Raw genomic sequence first — 7,504 nt, forward strand, 5'->3', positions numbered from 1 at the left:
TAGACATTTTGCCTGGATTTAACATCTAGAAGTCTATTTAACTAGTAGGCATAAAGGTTAGAATTGGGCCATTTCGGTTGTCACTGTGGAGCATGGAGGAGGAGGTGTGATGGTTTGGGGGTGCTTTACTGGTGACACTGTCAGTGATTTACATGTATTTAGAATTTAAGGCACACTTAACCAGCATGGCTACCACAGAATTCTGCAGCGATACGCCATCTCATCTGGTTTGTGCTTAGTGGGACTATCATTTGTTTTTCAACAGAACAATGACCCAACACACACCTCCAGGCTGTGTAAGGGCTATTTGACCAAGAAGGAGAGTGATGGAGTGCTGCATCAGATGACCTGGCCTCCACAATCACCTGACCTCAACCCAATTGAGATGGTTTGGGATGAGTTGGACTGCAGAGTGAAGGAAAAGCAGCCAACAAGTGCTCAGCATATGTGGGAACTCCTTCAAGACTGTTGGAAAAGCATTCAAGGTGAAGATGGTTGAGAGAATGCCAAGAGTGTGCAAAGCTGTCATCAAGGCAAACCGTAGCTACTTTGAAGAATTTAAAATCTAAAATATATTTTCATTTGTTTAACACTTTTTGGGTGACTACATGATTCCATACGTGTTATTTCATAGTTCTGATGTCTTCACTATTATTTTACAATGTAGAAAATAGTAAACATTTGACTGGTACTGTACGTATATATTTTTTTACTGCTCTTGAGATATAATTACTGTTTGGATAACCTTATTTACTATTATGTATATATTTTTAGAAAATTATTTAGCACTTTTAAAAAAAACTCTTTATGCGATGCACACCGCAGAGAACACCAGAAGAAGAATCATCACTGAATAATCACAGTGATTTATTGTAATGTTTGTTTATGTGTCAATTAATCCCATAAGGGATGGGTTGCCAACTGGCGATTTGACACAAAATAAAATGTTATTAATTCATTAATTAATTCATTCATTCATTCATTGACACCCCTTAAAATTAAATGGATTCAGCTCAGCCAGCAACACCCGTTGCTGACAGGTGTATAAAATCGAGCACACAGCCATGCAATCGCCATAGACAAACATTGGCAGTAGAACGGACTTACCGAAGAGCTCAGTGACTTTCAACGTGGCACCGTCATAGGATTCCACCCTTCCCACAAGTCAGTTCATCAAATTTCTGCCCTGCTAGAGCTTCCCCTTGTCAACTGTAAGTGTCGTTATTGTGAAGTGGAAACGTCTAGGAGAAAAATGGCTCAGCCGCGAAATTGCAGACCACACAAGCTCACAGAACGGGGGAAGCAAGTCCTTGCAGCAATGTTCAAATATCTAGTGGAAAGCCTTCCCAGAACAGTGGAGACTGTTATAGCAGCAAAGGGGGGACCAACTCTAGCATTATCATGCTGAAACATGAGGTGATGGCGTCGGATGAATGGCACAACAATGGGCCTCAGGATCTCATCATGGTATCTCTGTGCATTCAAATTGCCATCGATAAAATGCAATTTTGTTTGTTGTCCGTAGCTTATGCCTGCCCATACCACAACCCCACCTCCACCATGAAGCACTCTGTTCACAACGTTGACATCAGAAAACCGCTCGCCCACACAACGCCATACTGTACATGTGGTCTGCGGTTGTGAGGTCAGTTAGACGTACTGCCAAATTCTCTAAAGCGACGTTGTGGAAGCGGCCTATTGTAGAGAAATGAACATTACATTATCTGGCAACAGCTCTGGTGGACATTCCTGCAGTCAGCATGCCAATTGCAAGCTCCCTCAAAACGGTTTTATTTTATTTAACCAGGCAAGTCAGTTAAGCACAAATTCTTATTTACAATGACAGTCTTGGAACAGTGTGGTTAACTGCCTTGTTCAGTGGCAGAACGACAGGTTTTTACCTTGTCAGCTCAGGGATTCAATCTAGCAACCTTTCGGTTACTGGCCCAACACTCTAACGACTAGGCTACCTGCCGCCCCTGCCGCACATCTGTGGCATTGTGTTGTGTGACAAAACTGCACATTTTGGAGTGGCCTTTCATTGTCCCCAGCACAATGTGCAATTATGTAATGATCATGCTGTTTAATCAGCTTCTTGATATGCCACACCTGTCTGATGGATGGATTATCTTGGCAAAGGAGAAATGCTCACTAGCAGGGATGTAAACAAATTTGTGCCAAAAAATTGTTGGCGTATGGAACATTTAGAGGATCTTTTATTTCAGCTCATAAAACATGGGACCAACACTTTACATGGTGTGTTTATCTTTTCGTATTGGTTTACTAAAAGGTAATAAAGTACCATTTTAGTCTATTCTGTTGTATTTTTTGTTTAGTTTATTGGTGTTTCAGCATTAGTACAGGCTATTACAAAGAGTTGTCATTAAAAACCCTCAATTACTTTGCTGTTATAATAAAAAAACATAAATGTTAAATCAATACAACAATACAACAAGTATTAAAAAAAGGCTATGCTAAAATGTGACATTCTATTTGATTCCATTCTATCCAAAGGCAGCGTCCATGGATACTCGACTTCAGCAACCGCTGCAACCACCAGGGACCCACCGTACTTGTGGCCTAAAACAAGGCTGGGTTTGTTTACAGAGGTTACATCAGTAAGGACTACGCCCAGACTGGACAGGTGATCAATGATGATAAGGCCTTTCTCTACAGCATCACTGACCAGAGGGAAAAGCCACTACGTCTGTCAAATCAATCAATCAAATGTATTTATAAAGCCCTTTTTACATCAGCCGATGTCAGTGCTGTACAGAAACCCAGCCTAAAACCCCAAACAGCAAGCAATGCCAATGTAGAAGCACGGTGGCTAGGAAAAACTTCCTAGAAAGGCATGAACCTAGGAAGAAACCTAGAGAGGAACCAGGCTATGAGGGGTGGCCAGTCCTCTTCTGGCTGTGCCGGGTGGAGATTATAACAGTACCTTGGCAAGATGCTCAAACGTTCATAGATGACCAGCAGGGTCAAATAATACTAATCACAGTGGTTGTAGAGGGTGCAACAGGTCAGCACCTCAGGAGTAAATTTCAGTTGGCTTTTCAAAGCCGAGCATTCAGAGTTAGAGACAGCAGGTGCGGTAGAGAGAGAGAGTTGAAAACAGCAGGTTTGGGACAAGGTAGCACGTCTGGTGAACAGGGTTCCATAGCCGCAGGCAGAACAGTTGAAACTGGAGCAGCAGCAGCACGACCAGGTGGACTGGTGTAACGGCTTTCGTTGGTGGAAGGAGAGGAGGACCAAAATGCGTGGTACGTATCCATAATAAATGTTTAATCGAGAATGAATACAAAAAAAAGAACAAGAGAATCAAATGAAAACCGATACAGTCCCGAATGGTGCAAACACTGAAACGGAAACAATCACCCACAAAACACAATAGAAAACAGGCTACCTAAATATGGCTCCCAATCAGAGACAACGACTGACACCTGCCTCTGATTGAGAACCATACTAGGCCAAACACATAGAAATATAACATACAGAACAAAACATAGAAAAACAACATAGAATGCCCACCCTAACTCACGCCCTGACCAAACTAAAATAAAGACATAAAAAAGGAACAAAGGTCAGAACGTGACAGTACCCCCCCCCCCCCCCCCCCCCCAAAGGTGCGGACTTCGGCCGCAAAACCTGAACCTATAGGGGAGGGTCTGGGTGGGCATTTACCACGGTGGCGGCTCTGGAGCGGGACGTGGACCCCACTCCACCATAGTCTCGGCCCACTTATGTGGCACCTTAGGAATGGCGACCCTCGCCACCAACCCCGGATTGGAGATCCTAGTAGAGGTCAGCTCTGGACTGAGGGGCGCCTCTGGACTGAGGGGCGCCTCTGGACTGAGGGGCAGCTCCGGACTGGCGGGCAGCTCCGGACTGGCGGGCGGCTCTGGCGGCTCCGGACTGGCGGGCGGTTCTGGCAGCTCCGGACTGACGGGCAGCTCCGGACTGGCGGGCGGCTCTGGCGGCTCCGGACTGGCGGGCAGTTCTGGCAGCTCCGGACTGACGGGCGGCTCTGGCAGCTCCGGACTGGCGGGCGGCTCTGACAGCTCCGGACTGGCGGGCGGCTCTGGCAGCTCCGGACTGGAGGGCAAACCTGGAGGGAGAAGACGGAGAGACAGCCTGGTGCGTGGCGCTGCCACAGGACCGACCAGGCTGGAGAGACCTACAGGAGACCTGGTGCGTGGAGGAGACACCGGGCTGTGGAGGAGCACTGGAGCTCTGGTGCGCAGCCTTGGCACCACTCCTCCAGGCTGGATGACCACTTTAGCCCGGATCCTGTGCAGGCACAGGTTGAACCGGACTGTGGGTGAGCACTGGAGATCTGGTGCATACCACTCTCACCTCTCCCTTAGGCTCAATGCCCACATTCGCCCGGCACGAGCGGAGCGTAGGCATAGGACGCACTGCACCCTCCCAGCGCCCCGGAGACACAGCACGCAGAGCCGGCGCAGGATGCCCTGGGCCGAAACGGCGTACCGGAGACCAGACACGCTGAGCCGGCACAATACGCCCTGGCTGAATGCCCACTCTCGCATGGCACTTGCGGGGGGCTGGCCTATAGCGTTCCGGGCTATGAACGCGTACTGGCGACACCGTGCGCTTCACCGCATAACACGGTGCCTGACCAGTAACGCGCTGCTTACGATATGCACGGGGAGTTGGCTCAGGTCTATCGCCTGACTCGACCAATCTCCCTGTGTGCCCCTCCCCAAATTTTTTGGGGGGCTGCCTCTCGTACCTGTTGCTCTGCCGTGTTCTTTTCGCCAACTCCATTCTCCTGTATCCCTCCTCGCACTGTTCCAGAGAATCCCAGGCGGGCTCCGGCACTCTCCCTGGGTCGACCGACCACCTCTCTATCTCCTCCCAAGTTGTCTCATAGTCCAGTTTGCACTGCTCCAATTTACCGCTGCTTGGTCCGGTGTTGGTGGGTGATTGTTTCCTGTGTTAGTGTTTGCACCATACGGGACTGTTTCGGTTGTTTGTTTGTACTTTTGTTATTTTGTTCAGTGTTCTGTTGAGTTATTAAATATCTCATTATGGATACTTGCCACGCTACACATTGGTCCGATCCTTGCTACTCCTCCTCAGACGAAGAGGAAATCCATTACAACTGGGGACAGCAAGGAGTCATCATGCCTGGTAGTCCTGAGGCATAGTCCCAGCACTATGCCTTCTCTCTAGCCCCCCGACACATAAACCTTTGCAGTTTAGATACTGGAGGCTGAGACAGGAGGGGTCGGGAGACACTGTGGCCCCGTCCGCCAATACCCCCGATGGCCAGTATGGTTTAACAGATAGAAAGCATGGTCTTAATGTTGGTGTCTTGTGGTTTCTGAATGGCAATAAAGCCCAGGTCAGTTGTATAACAGTAAATCATTACAAAGTCAATGCTGCAGAGACGCATGGCAACGACCTGGTGTTGACAGAGTGTGAGGTCCACAGAGTGGAGGGTGAGTGACAGTCACTTAGGACAAATCTCACATGGTACCATATTCCTTTTATAGTGGACTACTTTGTCTACTTTTTTAATGTAACGAACAGGATTAGACTTACAGACCTTTGAAGAAACCCTGGAACATTTTATGCCAATGATACAGTACATATTAACCCCATTTCTATCCATACAGAGTTCGGAGATCATCTGGCAAAGCCCTGGAGAAACGCACTTTGGACATCTGAGTAAGTATTACTGTCTTTGAACCTAACCACACACATGCCTGCACACCACATACTAAAAATACATTAGTTCAATTATTATAAAAAATTGTAGGAATAAAGAACAATTGAAGTAGAACATCCAGAACTATAGGCTTGAGGTAAAGTCAGTGGTCCAGGCCAGTGTTCTGTTGGTGGGTCAGGTCTGTGCTGGCAAGTCCAGCTTCGTCAATACCATCAACTCTATCTTCAGAGGAAACATACAAGGCCATCGCTGGCAGTGCAGACAGAAGGCTCACCACACAGGGTATGTGTGTGTGTGTGTGTGTGTGTGTGTGTGTGTGTGTGTGTGTGTGTGTGTGTGTGTGTGTGTGTGTGTGTGTGCGTGCGTGCGTGCGTGCGTGCGTGCGTGCGTGCGTGCGTGCGTGCGTGCGTGCGTGCGTGCGTGCGTGCGTGTGTGCGTGTACGTGCGTGTACGTGCGTGTGCATGAATGAATGAAATACTTTTGTCAAATTTCTAGTTGGCAACCCATCCCTTATGGGATTAATTGACACATAAACAAACATTACAATAAATCACTGTGATAATTCAGTGATGATTCTTCTTCTGGTGTTTTCTGCAGTGTGCATCGCAAAGCTACATTTCATGTGCTGACTATCTTGTCTTTCCATAGTTCCGTACCTTCTCCATTAAGTCAGAGAAAGGCGGTAAGCCTCTACCACTGATCCTGTGTGACACCATGGACCTGGAGGAGGTTACAGGGGTGGTCTGGACATGGATGACATAGTCAGCCAATACAAGAGCCATGTTCAGGACAGATACTAGGTATGTAGAGGCACAATACAAACAAACGGTTGAGGAGGACCATTCGTTGGGATCTTCTGTTGAATGTCATAAAACTGATTGTTTAGACCAAGCATTCTGAATGGTCAAAGGGCGACAGAGTCGTGCCAATGTTGACAATATACCTTAACTAGATGGAATCCCACACTACTTTAACTTTGATATCCTGTGGTTGAACAAATCTATTATTTTACCTTTCACAATACAAGAAACCTGAGAATGTTCTGATGTCAAAGTAGCAAGATGTGAGGCTTTCCTATTTAACAAGTTCAGTTCACCCTAGAATGTTGGTCCAGTTCTGGAAGATCGCTGACTCACAATTCTGTCTCTGTCTGTGTTTGTCATTTACAGTTCAACCCCATGGCTCTATTGCAGCCGGGTGTATCTGGATATTGCAAGCATGCAACTCCGAATGACCAGATCCACTGTGTGGTGTACGTCGTGGACGCAAGCAAAGTTTCTCAGATGTCTGCTAAGCTGATGGACAAGTTGGCTGCTATCTGCAAGAAGAGCATTCAGATGTCTGAGTGAATAAAGCCCTTAGTGCCTTTATTATAGTTTCATAATGCTTTATGACCACAAGGTGCTCCTTTTTATAAGATAATCTATCACTTCAAAAGTAGGTATTTTAAGTAGTGCCTTCGGAAAGTATTCAGACCCCTTGAATTTTTTCACATTTTGTTAGGTAAATGTGATATTTCTGTTTTTCATCTTTTATAGATTAGCCAACATTTCTAAAAACCTGTTTCTGCTTTGTCATTATTGTGTATTTTGTGTAGATTGACGGGAAAAAAATATTTAATAAATTTTAGATAACATTTACAGCCTTCTTCTAAAATGTATTACATTAGTTTTTTCCCTCATGAATCTACACAAAATACCCCATGATGACAAAGCAGAAACAGGTTTAAAGAAATTTTTGCTAATTTATTCAAAATAAAAAACAGAAAAATCACATTCAGACCCTTTATTCAGTACTTTGTTGAA

General features: G+C 46.1%; 1 pseudogene; it reads left to right on the forward strand.

Annotated features, from left to right (window-relative positions):
• The first annotated feature begins 3,762 nt into the window (after window positions 1-3,762).
• Window positions 3,763-7,048, forward strand: LOC120033242 (annotated as a pseudogene).
• Window positions 7,049-7,504: the final 456 nt, after the last annotated feature.

Source organism: Salvelinus namaycush, chromosome 40 (assembly GCF_016432855.1).
Source record: "Salvelinus namaycush isolate Seneca chromosome 40, SaNama_1.0, whole genome shotgun sequence".
Classification (NCBI taxonomy): domain Eukaryota; kingdom Metazoa; phylum Chordata; class Actinopteri; order Salmoniformes; family Salmonidae; genus Salvelinus; species Salvelinus namaycush.